Source organism: Oreochromis aureus, linkage group 16 (assembly GCF_013358895.1).
Source record: "Oreochromis aureus strain Israel breed Guangdong linkage group 16, ZZ_aureus, whole genome shotgun sequence".
NCBI lineage: Eukaryota > Metazoa > Chordata > Actinopteri > Cichliformes > Cichlidae > Oreochromis > Oreochromis aureus.
The window spans coordinates 10287192-10302634 of NC_052957.1; positions in this window are offsets into that span (position 1 = coordinate 10287192).

A 15443-nucleotide genomic window follows, 5' to 3' on the forward strand; every position below is an offset into this window, starting at 1 on the left:
ATCTTGAACAGGTGGATTAATGAACTCACCATCAGACGAGATGGAGTTGCTGGATACAGCTGCTAAATCTCCTCAACATAACATCCTTCCACTCATTTTGCAGTTTTCGTGTTAGATCTTGTTTAAAGGCTAACTGCACAAGCTGAACTGGAAAAACGTCTGTGTCCACTAGCTGCTTAATCCCAGCAGCACTCGTGCAATCCTGGATGCTAATGCTACCTCAATTGCTGCAGTTTAGCTGGTTCTCTGGGTCAGGTGTCGTAATTGCGGCGTTATAGGCGAATCATTAATCCAGGATTGGTGGTTACTGCTGTGACATATTCGTGATGTGGATGCTCCAAACCACTTTCTGATATCCATTTTTATTTACTGAGCGATGCACTTTGTACACATAGCTCAGATGCTATATGTCAGAAGCTAACCTTCCTTACCGCCAAGAAAATCTCCATATTAGTAACGCACACTTGACACTTCTACCTAACTACAAGGTGATGATCAAACAACGTGAATATTCATTTTAATTGGCTAAAGAAGTGTTAGCTCTATAGCTGTAAATGTATTTCACTTTTCTTTTGTCAGGGGACACACTAACATATTGCACAGGCCTGCCCCCCTATGGCCCTCCATAGCACCAATGCTGTTCTTTACCTCCATCAAAAATGTTCTCTGTGGAAGTTTGATGTCAAGAAACCACTCTAAAAGAAGGGAAGCAGGGAGAAAGGGCTGAAATATACCAAGTTACTCAAAAACTGAATTGAAAATCAGTGGCAACAGGTCTGATGGAGCGATGAATCTAAATTTGTCCTCACTCATGAGAGAGATACAACAGTGGGAGTCTTCTCCCATCTGTAAAACACAGCCGAGGCTGTGTCATGGTTTTGGGCTGCATTATCAAAACTGATGGAATTACAAAAAAGTACCATCAGACTTTAATATACCATGTAATGCTATCAGCAAAGCATCTGATTGCCAATGGCTTAATTTTCACTGATCCCAAAGACACTGCCAGTAAAAGCACATCTCAATAGAAAAGCATACAGTGGAACACTATTGGTCATGGTTGGTCAGGATTAGGCTGTGTTGATGAATAAAGGTGGTAATATCAAAAATTGACTTTAATGCTTGTAAAACTATAAAAACTCAGTTTTGAACTGAACTTCTAGGAGAAGTGGTTGGATTCTTTTTTTCGCTGAATTATCTCAAAGTAAAAAGTGTATTTAAAAAGCTAAAGGCAATCTATTGTCCTTCTTGAATATAACGCCTTCAGTATTTCTATTTATGTAAAATTTTAAATTTGCAAATGGATAACCATTCTTCATTCATTCACTTAAAGCCTCAAAGTCAAGGGAACTCCTAAATGTTACGAGAAAAAAAGTTTCAGATAAATGATAACGTTTCACACCTCGGTTAAATCTAATTCTGCTCCTTTGTGAAATGCTGAAAAATATGGTTTTGACAAACCTTGTGTTGGCAAGCGGAAGTAAATCCAAGGTATCTCAGACCAACAGCAGGGATACTTAGTTTTGACAAACTCTAATGATGAATACAGAGCCTATCTACACATAGAGCAATGTTAAGTAGATTCAGAACAATCCTGGCTGCTTTTCAAATATTCAGCTTGAGGTCAAATTATTTGCATTACTTTATTACTTTGCTTTCCTGTTACAATTTTCACTCACATATGGCACGCACAGCAGCATTTTGACCTCTAGAAAAAGTGGGAAAAATTTACAGAAGGAGCGTCAAAAGTCGTTGTGGAATAATAATTTTGCCAAACGGTGTGCAAATAAATTCAAACAAAGCTTTGCACTCTGTATATAACATAATTGGTCAATGAAATCGGTGTGCAGCTTTCTCCATTGGTTAGCAATGCCATCCCGTATCAGGAAGGTCACAATATCCATCACCTCTTTAAACTTGTTGTATCTGTCTCTGTGTGAGTGCCTGATGAAAACCCTAAACTGCATGAGGTCTATCAAAAAGTCCACCATGAACTCTGGCTTCTGCAGTAAAGTGTAGCTATATTGCATTTTTAGACTCACAGCAACACAAGTGAAGGCTCAAAATTCAAGCTGTATTTGTGCACATTGTGAGTTTTGACTACCTTATTAAGCAGTCTTTCTCATAGTCATTGATGAGACTTTCAAATTTGGCAATAAGAACAGCTTCTGTTTAATAGCATATTAATAGTTATGACTCTAAATCGAAGATATATAATTTCTAAGAGAAAAGGCATCCTTTAATCCACTGGCAGATGTGAATGTCTGGTGTTCGTTGCATAACAATCTGCTTGTTAATCAGTACTGTGAGGTGTGACTGCATTAATGAGGATTCAGATATACCCTTTGTCACTTGTCAACCACTGTTTTTTCTAACTTTTCTTGACAGCTTGTTAAAATAAATAGGATCTAAACATTCTTTAATGCGGTTTTAATCTGAATCCACTTTTGCAACACAACAAACACTGGAGTTCCCGTGTCTAGGAGGCGTCTCGTAGACAGACAAATGGCAAAACTACAAATGTTAAGAATCAAATCTTCACAGTGTGCTTAAATCATCCCCGGGCTGTATAAAGAAACAGGTGAATTTCATGCAGAATTTTATTAAAAACCCAGAATGCCTTTAAGCACCGCCCTTTCCTTTCCTTGACAGGTGCATGTTTGTTTTATTTCAAAGGACTGTTTCTGTTTATGAAGCTCCTTTGAAAAATAACTATATCCCAAACACCACTTCCTGCCATATGCTCCGTTACTGGGGACCATCTTCTGATACCCTTTTATACCGTTATCACCATATTGCTTGTCATCATCTCAGTGGAAAGTTTCCTGATGGCTATTCTGGAAGCTGAGCAGAGTTAGGGTTAAACACAAACTGTGTCTAAATTGGGCCAGCACTGTCTTTACTGAGCAGATGAATTCTGTGACAGCTGCTGTACTTGTTGTATGCCTTAAATATTTCCTTGAGCCTTCAAGCCTCACATTCAACCCACAGCTGTGCCTGCACCAAATTCTGAAACCAAACAGCAGAGTGCAACATGGCAGAAGCGATAAGAAGCACTGCTTTCAGTTGTTTTTTCAAATCTCCCTAGATAATACAAAACTAATTAATCATTTATCATTAAAGGCAATAAGAAACAGCATAATATTTCATTTTTATGGTTGTTTGCTTAGATTTCATTGAGGTTTAATTTTGCAAGCGGTGAGCAAATAATAAAGCATTTTCTTCTTTAAGCAAATGCTGAGAAGAAGACATGTTGACAAGTTTGAAGTCGTAGCTGAGGGAAGCGGTGCGGAGGATCTATCGGAATCACGTTTGACAGTTCAACAGAGGCAGATGATTCCAGAGCTAAGGGGGGTGGGGGTTCATTATCTCCTAATTACATGAGATAGAGCGGAGGCTTACTGAGCTGGTGCAGGAAAACACCTGCAGACTCGAGTGTGTCTCCCCAGATTCCAGCGCCAAGCCTGTTAAAATGCTGCATACAATCCGAACAGAGCAATTATGCCAGGCAGCTTTGGAGACAAGTAAATGAGACACTTAAACAGGAAGAGAATGGGAAGGTGGTGATGAATGTCATCAGCTGGGAACTGGGAAAATACATCCAGCGAGTCAGCTCGGTGTCTGAATAAACATCTGCTTTTTTTCTCTTATTTTTTATTTTATTCTTTATATTTTGTCATTTTCATTGTTCCGCAGCCAAAACCTGATTGTCCACCAAATGGATCGAGCCACTGCAGTCATCAGTGCTACCATCTGCTCTACCGTCATTGTCTTTGAGAAAGTGTTAAACACATCTGGTACAGAAATAGCTACCAGAAATGTGCAGAAACAATGCACAGCTTGACTAGAGGCCAAGTTGCATGTTAAAGTAGTGTAAAAACTTCCAACACCTTCATGCATCGGGATCAGTTTAATGCTTTTGTGAGTGTCTGACGCAGTGATAAGGGACAAGGATAATATCGTTTGTTAAAGCTTGAAAGTCAGGGGGAAAAGGCAATAAAGAGGCAGTCTCTTCCAGATGTTATTCTGTTAGTGCACCCAACCCTGAACAGAGAGTAGAGTGTATCAGAAATGGCTTTCTGTGTGAAATGCCTGACTTTACCTGCATTACTCCTGCAGGGTGCTCTATGGCTTCATAAGCAACAGCTGTGACACTCTCTTCCCCTTTCTGCTACACGCTCAAAGTCTTCAAGAAAAGGAGCACAAAAGCAGAGCATCTCAATCTGTGACTGACATGAAATAACTGACTCATCAGTTGTCCATTGCAATAGAGGCCACTAAGATTTATCTTTTTAAAAAGGAGATCTAGTTATGATAGAGTCCACACGGTGACAGAATGATTCATCATCCACAAGTAAGATTGGAAGAACTAAGTTACCTGTACACAAAAGGTTTAAAATTGGATTGCAGTGTCTCGTGTGGATATAAGCTCCTGTCACCAAATTGAGAGCAGCCTCTCTGCTATTGCAGCACAATGGAAACTATATGATAGTGGGCCATCTAGTGGGCGGCTGGGGCACAACACTATTTTTTTCACGTTCCCATAATGAGGTAAACAAGTAGCTGTGCGCTCAACCAAGCTTTGCATTTACTTATCAGGTACTTCTCTAAAGCAAGGATGTCTTTCCAAACATGAACAAATGATACAGCTGACTGATGCGAGGATGCAGAAGATAATTGCACAAGCAAAAAGTAGAACATGCAATTGTCCCGCTTAAATCAAATTAATTTGAGCATTCACTTGTACCTGTCTGTCTTTGCTAAGCTTAAAAGAAAAAAAAAAGAAGAAAGAACTGGACTGGTCTCCAAGGAATAGCTTTATTCATCACAAAGAAATACTTGATTGGGTATCAACAGTCCATCACTTTGAGCCACTTCACAGCCAACTGACCTCCAACTGGTACTGTTTATAAAGCTGGGTAGGAGACTAAACTTCAGTCTTTTTTCTGTTCTGCAAACCAATTATATGTATATATGAAATCAAATTATATCATATCACATGAAATCAAACTCCTACACATAAGTTGTAAAGGCAATTTGTTTAGTTCACAGAGTTCATAGAGTGAAATTACATATCATGCCAGCACTGTAGAGAAATGTATCCTCGCTTACTAAATGGAATGCTCTTTGCTAAGTTACAGGAGCACAGAAACCTAAGTAAAGCAGCAGGAGATATCGACTGCCAAGCACCATAATAGAGCACACTTTCTGTCTGATCTTTCTTCAATACACACATATCCGCAGCAGATTTCATCCCATGAGACATTAATGGGAAACAGCAGACAGACCTGGGTCACAGGAACAGACAGAGGACCCAGCCTGCCCGGTGCATCCAATTAGCAATCATGGCAAAGCCCCGGCCTGGGGCTAATGGAAATGTAGATAAGATCCTATAGACAAATTGGAGGTAGGATATAATAAGGGACAGGCAGATGGAGACCAGGAGACTTAAGATGCTATCTTAGACACATGCTGGCTGGTCTTTCTTTTGCTGAGCAAGCATTAACAGCAGCCTTCACCCACAGAGCAAGAAGAGAGATAATTATGTCACATAATAATAAATTACACTGGCCCGATTTCAGAGGATTGTAGATAGCGTTTGTCAGCACACCACTTGCTTTGTATGGCTTCCAATTTGGTTGAATCAAATAAAAACCCTGGCGGTGCAGAAGCTATTCACATGCGCGTCCCTTTTTGCTTCACAGGAGAAAGAAGAGTAATCAAAGAGGGGGCAGGCTCTCGGTGCCAACTCTTTTCCATTACAATGCGTGAATACAAGGTACTTTGGCTCTCAAGTAAAGACCAAACTTTGCACCGTGTGTCCTGTAGGACACCGTACCTATGCCGTGTTAATTCTGTGCTAATTACATGAGTGAGCAGAAATTGGAGTAGTGCATGTGGCAGCTTTGACTACAGGGCGGGAGGTAAAGCATGCGGCGTCCTGCTCGGCAGAGTTGATCACTGAGAGTGATTCCCTGAGCTGTGGGCAACTCAGCGGGGGGGGAGGGTGATTCAGTCTGCATGAAGCTGTAGGTGATTTGTCAGTGTGGTTGAGAATGCGGGAATGTAAGTGAGTGGGTGGAGCAGCCACTGTGTGTGTCTGGATGTGAAGATGATTTTCTCTGTATTTCATCATCTCGAATTATCCTTAGGATTTTTTTTTTTTCTTTTTTGCTTGTAAGCAAAGGATCAGTTTCATTTTTATTGTAGGATGAAAGTTTCTTGGGTGTTTGCTTAGTCTGTACAAGAGTAAAATCTGTATTAATCCTAAAAAAAAAAAAAAAAAAAAATGTCATTCAGGTTGCTGTACATAAAAGATAACTACTGTGACATCTTCCACTTGTTTTAGCCATGTTATTGGTTTTTATTTTTGGAGCCAAGTGACCACGTTTAGATAACAGACTGGAATGTTAATTATCACCCAATTGCAAGCCTTGATGGCCCAGTGGTACGATAAACTGCACAACAGTTCAGTCGGATAACTGCATTAAAATGCTCCAAAAGGCACCAACACAGCATCCACAGCCAGAAGGTCGTGTTCTATGACTTCATTTAGCAAAGGTGAAACCTAGCAGAGAGCCAGCTGCTACCACCTGTCAATCAAAGCGGCCACACCTCTAGCTTGAATATCTTTAAGCCTGAATATAATATAACTCGTTGAGCACCCTTGCATATGACTTGCATATGACAATTTGACCTGTTTTGACATTTAAGTAGTAAAAGTAGGCCACCCTAAATGTCATTTCTTCAGCTTGTCGAATTTGATGACTTTCCCTAAAGTTACCAAAAATACAATGAATATATTAAAAAACTGTATGCTTTTGTACATGTGGTACAATCTAATTGTCATACATTGGTGGCTGTTCTTGGCCATTTGAACTGTATCTTTTTAGATGGGGGTCAAATGAAGGGAAATCTTCAGGGAATCTTGAAACTGTGGAACTGCATGTCTGTGTGTATTTTTTATGCGACAGCGGTGACAGAGTTCAGGGGGACCTTGACATTGTCATGAGAATTGTTTGTGTTCCCACCACATTTACTCAGTTTCCCACAGAGACAGACACCTGCTGGTCTTTGAATGGTTATACAGGGAATCTCCAAAGGGTTTCCGAGTAAACAGCACAGGAGTGATCATATCTGGAGCACAAAAGGAACAGGGGCCATACAGAGGTCAGAGTGGTTAGCACTGTTGCCTCACAGCAAGAAGGTTCCTGGTTAAAATCCCTTTTTGGGTGGGTGGTTTGCATCGTCTTTCAGTGCCTGCATGGGTTTCCTACAGATATTCTGGCAGTACAAAGAAATGCATGTCAGGTTGAAGTGGCCAGATAAAGTGTTTAAAGTTTATACAATGAAGTGCTTTATGAATGTATGGTTATGTTATTAAAAAAAGCTTTGGATGCTACATAAATGCAAGTAAATTGTATTAAGTTTGCAACCTGCAATCTAGCAAAATCTAAAAATAATTATTATCGATCTATTGTGAGTGTACTGAAATTAAACTGAGAGCTAACAAAGATTAAAGCAGAACCTTTTCATCTGGCAGTAATGAAAGTTGTCATTTCAGTGGGAAGTACACAAACAAGTCCCACAAACACAAGGGTTTCTTAGGTGCTTTGAATGAACAGACCAGTTTGCAACCAGCATTTTTTTTTATCGATTGTTTTTTGAGTGTTAAATCATGTTGAATTATTATTGATAATTACAGATGGTGGTATGAGGATAATAAATCCCAACAGATCCACAGTGTTCTTGCCAGTTTCATTATTATCAATAAAATGTGTTTAAACCATCATACTTGCCATTCATGTCTTAGGTAAAACAGGACATGATATTCTGTGATGATAGATATTTGTTTTTAGGCAAAAGAAAAGTTAACCATTTGTTAATTAGCTAGTTAACTAGTCTATTTACACTATAAATAAATCTATGGTTCAACCTTTGGTATAGATTCTTATTATGAGGAAATTAGTGGCCCAGTTCAAACTAAAAAAAACACCCACATACCATCTTTTTTTATATATCTATACTGTACTCTACCCACAGTTTAAAAGAACATACCATCTTTCATTTCTTTCTCCAACTCTATAAAACAGTGTTTATTGTTTAATCAAACATACTGTACTAATATGAATGAGCCAGTGTAAGATTTTTTTAATGTTTTTATTAATTGCTAAGGTTTTGGTCTTTGTCAGTTTCTATAAGTGATTTTTTGGTTTGTTTCAGATCCCATATGGGTATTTTGTTCAGATGACTTTGCATGTTTGTTTTTTTTCTTGATTATTATTAAAATTCTCCTGTATGCCCAAGTCTGGCATATTTACATGATTAATTTAAGCGCTTAAGTCTATTAATATGCATCATCTATATTAAATAAACATAAATATGCAGATTTCCACTGTGGATTTTACCATTTTAACATCAAAATCTACAGGGACTACTTTGCTTTAGGAGCCAGGAGGTTGTTGCTTGACCTAAATGCAATGTTTGTTTAGCGATCAGTCCTTTACAGACTGCACCTACTCTTCATTTCTCTGCACAGTGAAAAACGCTGTTTCCGGTAAATGTTATAAACTGCAAAGCAAGTGTGCCAAATTTGTTAATGAAAGTGGAGTGTTACATCTGATGAGGGTAATTAAACAATACTAATTAAGCTCCCTACATAAACAGCTAATTACCTTAACTCCAGCCTCTCTGAGATAAAGCAAAGTTGCTACACCATGAACAGCTGAGGTGAGGTGGAAAGATTAGCCAAGTTTTCTGGTTTGATGCAGCCTGCATATTCCAAACTCAGCAGCCCGGCTGCCTTATAATTAGAGAACATCACAGAGAAGACGCAGCTAAGGCAGATATTTACCTCAAGCAGCTTTTCATTTAGTCGTGTCTGAGCTGCATTCAAATCTTCTCCGAGACTCTTTGTTGCCAAGCAACATGAACCTGAGGTACTTTATGGCATTCTGGTTATAGAGTTTTCCCTTCAGGCTTTGACAATTCATATCTGAGATATACACTGACATGTCTATCTTTTGACCTCAACAAAGTCAATCTTCAAAATTAGAATCCTGCTCGAGATGTGCCTCTGCTAGTGCTGCACGAGTAAGAGGGATTTTCTGGGATTCTCATATGGAATGTAATTTTTTCCTTTATTCCCTTTAACAGGATATATAGGAAGAAGGAAAGGGGATATGAAATTATGTTCGACAGAAGGTGAAAGCCAGTGAAACCAGAGTAGGAAAATATACCCAAACATTCCGACTTGTTTTTTCCAGAAAACACTTCTAAAAAGAAAAAAAGATTCCGATTTTTCCTCTTGTGCTGAACATCTTGTTGCTTTCTGCTGGCATGAGGTTTGCCACTAAACTTTAACTTTGAGAGTGTGGCAGTGTGCCGAGCTGACATGGATGAGGTTAAAGTGTGTGACTGTCTTCACAGAGAATTGTGCTGAAAAGTGACAGTTTGGCCAACGCTCACTCTCGCTCTCACGGGGTGAAAGATGAACCAGTGCGGGCCTCTCACGTCGTTGGAAGCTGTCCAGATTAATTAGGAGACATCTGAGATTACAGAAAGCTGAGTTTGGCAGCCAGCTTCTCTTTCCCCCTCGTCTGACAGGGATGCCATCGTGAGTAGATATCTGTCTGGGGATCGCAGGGAGCAGGCGGACTGCATGATTTATCAGGGAAAATTTTTGCAGCCTACCTGCTGAATTTGTAAACAACATTGATCATTCTGACTTAGCTTTTACAAATGGCAGCAGTTTCCAAAAATGACAGATCATTACAATAAAGGTGCAGGAGCAGGAGGTTGCTAATATGTACTATGGCCTGGAGATAAACTCATATAGATTCTGAACAGCATCATTGATTTCCCATGCATCAAGAGGACCAAAACAGTTAGATGAACAATACAGAACCTTACAATGGGGAAAGACTGGGGAACAAAGTGTTGGAAAAGACATACTGGAACAAACCACAGCCACTGGGACAAAGACAGCACATAAACCTTTTGTGATTAAATAGAAACAGCTTCACTCTTTGTGGTTTATAGCACCGGCTTCATGACAAGCGTCTAGCCCACTGTGCTTCTGCTGAATTCTCTTCTCTGCATATCAACTCCTTCATCTTTGAATGTGGCATTTTAATACTGCATGGTGTTGAAGCACAAACTCATAACACAGTGTGCAAAGACATAAAGGCTGATATTTTTGGTGTCTCTTTTGTGCTTCAGTGAGATTATTTGCTGAAGAAATACATTTTTTTCAGGTTTTGATTCGGCATAGAAAACATGAATAGACTTGGACACAGTCATATGGAATAGAATGGAATAAAAAGGAATAAATAGACCCTTTTTAAGTACAGTGTGCCTACCCTTTAACAAAGCTGTAGAGCCTGAGAAGTAGGGCAATGCTGTTTCCCTTGCATGCAACCAAATGAACTGTAATTGCCTGGGGACCTGAAAATCAAACTCGAGGGTGCAGACAGGAAGGAAAAGCTCATTCAGTGCTCTGATCAGCAGTGATGACTGGCAGGTCATTGTTAACATTCAGTAAACAAACAACTCTTGCATAAAGAGCCTCAGTGCTCAAACGGGCCAACAAACACCGAGATGGGAGCCACAAGGGACCAATGATATCACCGTGTAGGAGCAGTTAGCAACAGATTTAAGATCAATTTAACGCTCTGGTTTGATGCTACAAAACAGAGAATGATCATATTAAAACTGTAGTAGTGTGTGGAAGTAGGTCACATCGTGGTAGACGGATTAATTCATGCTTTGTCAGTTTCCCCTTTGCTTTGTTCACCTTTTTTGCTATTTAGATGTTATATCATGAAATATCCCGATGGACGCAGTGGGTTTGTCCCAAATTCCCAAATTACAAATGGGCACAGTCACATGGAAAAAATCCCAAAAAACAAGTTTTCCAGTATTCTTGGAATAACCTGCCAAGTATCATGTCAAATGTGTTTTTCTCTGTTCGCTGCACTTTGGATGCAGTGACCTAATGAACTGTTAATGAGAGGATTCTTAAAGCATTTGTACTGTGTCTCCATGCTTCTTGTTTTATTCTGAAGGGGTCTTGTGTCCTTTGTTCATTGTATTTACTTTCACTTCTCCTGTCCCGTCATTAGGTTCATGTCAGTCAGCTGTTTCCCCATGTGTTCCCACTTCCCCTGATCACCTTCTGTGTGTATTTAAGTCCTCTGTTTTCTGTATGTCATCGTCAGGTTGTCTGTTATCTCCACCTTAGTCACAGTGTGTCTTAGTTTTTTGCTATAGCCATAGTGTTTTCACGGTGTTTCTTAGTTTATTTAGTCTTTCATGTTTAAACTTGTGCCATCATCCAAATAAAGGATCACTTTTTGTTCAACCAGCAACTCCTCTCTTCAGTGTTTGCTTCTGGATCCAATCAACAAAACACACCGGCGTACCCTGTCGTAACAGCATTGCTATAAACTTTATGTGAGTCTGGCTTTTGCCTGTACAGTAATATGACAGGAAACATTGTATGACTGGACCTGTGGCTCTTTCAGCTTTTTTAACTTAGATTACTCTGTCTGAATGTTATTTGGCTTTTTTGTTTTTTCAGGCAGCGGCTTCTGGGGATGGAGATATTGGTCAGTCAGCAGCTTAATTTGTGTTGTAGTCCATTTCTCCATCCATCTAATAGATTTGATCACAGTGACTCCATTGACTTTTCCTTTTTCTTTTCAGTTCCTAGCTAAAATGTTATATGTGTGCCACTTTCAGACTCTTAACAGGCCAATCAATCACATTTAAGCCAAAAGACCGCTGACATTAAAGGCGTGGATTTACCTCTCGATTTTCTGCAATGCTTTCACCATGTAACACACAAATAAAGAGAAGTATTTTATCTTGAAGGAACTTTTTTTTTTTCCTGAGCACTGCGTCTTCCTACCTCTTCTGGAAATTGTTTAAACACGTCACATTTGTTTCACTTAGCAAGGTGTTGTGTATGCGGTGCACATTTGGCAAAGGTAATGAGGCTCACTATGTTTGAGTTCATTTAGCTGCACTGAAGTTTCTACATAAATTTTAGATGTGACTGAAAAGCTACATGGACCAGAAGGAGTCCCCGGTAGCCAGATATTTATAAGCGCTGGAAAAGAAAAGCAAAAAAAAAAACCAACAGAAACAAAAGAGTCATTTTTAAGAATCATCCATCAGTGAGTCTGCAGTGCTTCATTCTGCCTACAGTGAGTTCATCCTCTAACTCCAAGTCCCACAGCAGCTCTTTTCAGCTAGTTACCTTCCTTCTATTCAGACAAGCAAGTATAGCTCTCTCTGTCGCTCTCTTTCTCTCTGTTAGTGCAGAGACAAATGGCTCCTGTAAATTACCTAAACACACACTGCCAATAATGGCAGTGTAAGCATTGCAAGAATGATTCACTGTGAGCTAAATCAATCTACACAACACTGTTAGTGTGGAAAACTTTCCTGCAGTAAGCAGCATAACTTCTGCAATCTATTGTTCCCTCAGTGCTTGTCATTCACTCCTGGATTTGACTCACAGCAGCAGCACTAAGAGGCAAAAACATATCACAGTCTAGTAATCTTTGTATTTAAATTTGCAAGTCTACATATCCTGTATTCAGATTTCTAGCAGTTACGGTCCACTAAATGTCAACAAATATTTTGTCTTGCATAAAAAGCACCATAAAAACTATAATTTAGTTGTCAGAAGCAGATACTGTAATTAAAGAATGCTATAAAAAAAGGCAAAATCAAGCATCCCCTGTCTAACAAAATGTAGCATGCTATTTTATTTGCGTGCATTAAACTGTAATTTATAGGATGCAGAGTCACAAAATGAGCTATGGCGAACGGTAAAGGTAAAGCCATGAAAAAAAGGGAAAGTTTTCTCATCACATTTCAGGATGTCCTCTGGACTCGTTTCAACAGGAACCTCCCTCACACTCTCATCTTCTCCGAGATAAATTGGCTGCCAGCCAGCTGGTCCGGATCATTCTGGCCTAAATGAAGAGTGAGACAGAATAGACGGCCTTGTCAATTTGTTCCCAATATCCTGGCTCACAGTGCTCCCCGACCTGCCCACTTCAATCCTCAACACGATTAAGAGAATCTCAATCCATGCAGAAAGGAGAGGAGCTATTAAAGCGATGTCGTGTCCCGACGTCCAGCTTTAATTATTAGCGTATAAAAATTAAAACCCTCATATCTTGTACCAGTGATGTCAGGTAAGAGTCATTTATTAGATGCGAGAGAGTGACTTTATTATACAGCAAACGTTCATGCGTGGTTTACTACACAGTCGCATACCTGTCACTTTTCCATTTCATTCAAATAAATGCTGCTGGGGCTCCTCCAACACCGTGTCTTCATTGCTTTACGCTCCTTTAGGAGACTTTATGGCGGTTTAGCAAATAGTGGCAGTGCCCAGACAGCGTTTAGAGCAGAAGAAATGAGTGCTATTTCACCACCAACAGCTGTTATAAATGCTGACAATGTAATTTAAAGGCTTGTGTAACCTTTGACAAACCAGTTTGGTAAGACAACATCTTCCCCAATAGCTTTGCTGACATTAGGGGGGGGAAAAACTATCTGCATTTACCTTGATTTGTGTAAAGCCATTTTTTGGACAAACTGCCTGTACCAAAAGATTAATGAGCTAATGCAAGCTGTTCTCTTGTCCTCTCAGTGAATAAAGCAAGTAAATAATCATGAATGTGGGGGTCATTATGTTCTTAGCATCTTCAGTCCCGTAGACGCTGAGTTAAATGAGAGAATTTTATCTCAATTGCAGCTGATAAACACGAAGCTATTTGGGGAAACAGGAAAAAATGCCTAAATGAATCAAAACGGAAAACCGTCTGGGATTACAGCAAGCATCAGCGCCATTTACAGAAGCCGCTTAGGGTTTGTTGATGTTTCCAGAGGAGTTGTGTAATACTTCATCATCATGTGTTGTAAAGCTTGTCTGCTTTTATACCTTAGAAGGATTTCCCTTCACTGCCTTCATTGTCCAAGTGACAGATGTGATCTGCAGGACTCCAAAATAAAATGCGAGTAATCTGAAAATGAAGATCAACAATTGCATTTTGTTTTCATGTGCCTGCTAAGTGATATCTCATTATATAAAATGAAAACCATTTTCCCGTCATCGTTAATACAACCCAGCCAACAATATACCTCAAGATTTTAGTTTATCATCCTAATTGCACGTTAGTGTGATGAAAAGGAAATAGGAATTAAAATAGCCCGTTAACATCTGATTTGAATGCTCTTTGTTTCATAAGCTATTCAATAATCTAATTCAGCCTAATTTACATGATTACTTTTGCATGGCTTTCATCTTCCCAGCCAAAATTCAAATACAAATGAAACTCTTCCTTTGCATTTCCATTTTTAAACAGGCTTGTCAATCAAACTGTGTAGGCGGGGATGGTAAGAGACCCAGCGTTCAGTTCTTGTTTATGCTGGTTAACTGAGCCTGGTAGGTACCAAATGTTTTGATGCTGGGTGCCAAAAACAACCCGAAAGATCAGCCTGAGGGGAAAATACAAAAAAAAAAAAGACAAGAACAGAGAGCAACAAGCGGTGTTAATTTTGGGATTTAAGGGTTTTTCTGCAACAAAGATGAAAAGACAAAATCTCTCATCACTGTTGTTTAGTCAGCGTATTTAGCCACAGCTTAAGTCCTCTCATAATTCACTGCACATTCGCTAAACACGCTGTACAGTTTGATGAACTAATCCTGCCGAGTGAAACAATTCAAAGACGAAACGAGAACTAAATCAGAAAGTCACACTTCAACAATATGCTGGTATTTTGCAACAGTCAATGGCAAAAGAAAGAGTTTGATAATACAGTGCAGGGCGTTGTGGAGTTGAGACAGTTGGTTTGCCTAACAGCTCGAAGGCTCTTGCTTCAAATCGCCCATTCTGCGTGGAGTTTGCATGTTCTTCATGCACCTGCAGAGGTTTCCACTGGGGGCTCTGGCCTCCTCCCACAGCTCAAAGACATGATGTAGCTTCATTGATAATTCAAAAATGGAGATCAGTGTTCATGCAAGTTAGATAAAGTGCTTGAGTGCTGTATGAGTATGTGTGAAAAAGGCTTGTAGCGTGAAGTGACTTGACTGGTCAGTCAGACTAGATAAAATGCTATGCAAATCAAAGTCCATCCCAGGTGATAAAGCAGGTATTATCTGTGATGTTATCTGCTTTTCAAAACGACTTTGCTATGTAAAAACTTGCAGCCAGTGTTGCTAGGAGATGCAGAGCATCTACCACTGGCAATTTAAGCTAATGGTAATCACAGGAGGGCCATATGTTCCCTGAGCTCAGATTTATATGCTGAATCTTTCAGCATTTGGGGTTAGCGCTCCGACATTGGTGCTCACAGGTTTCCTGCTTGAATCACTCCTTTTTTTAAAGAAGTAAGTTTCATTTAGCGCTGTGTTCATCCTT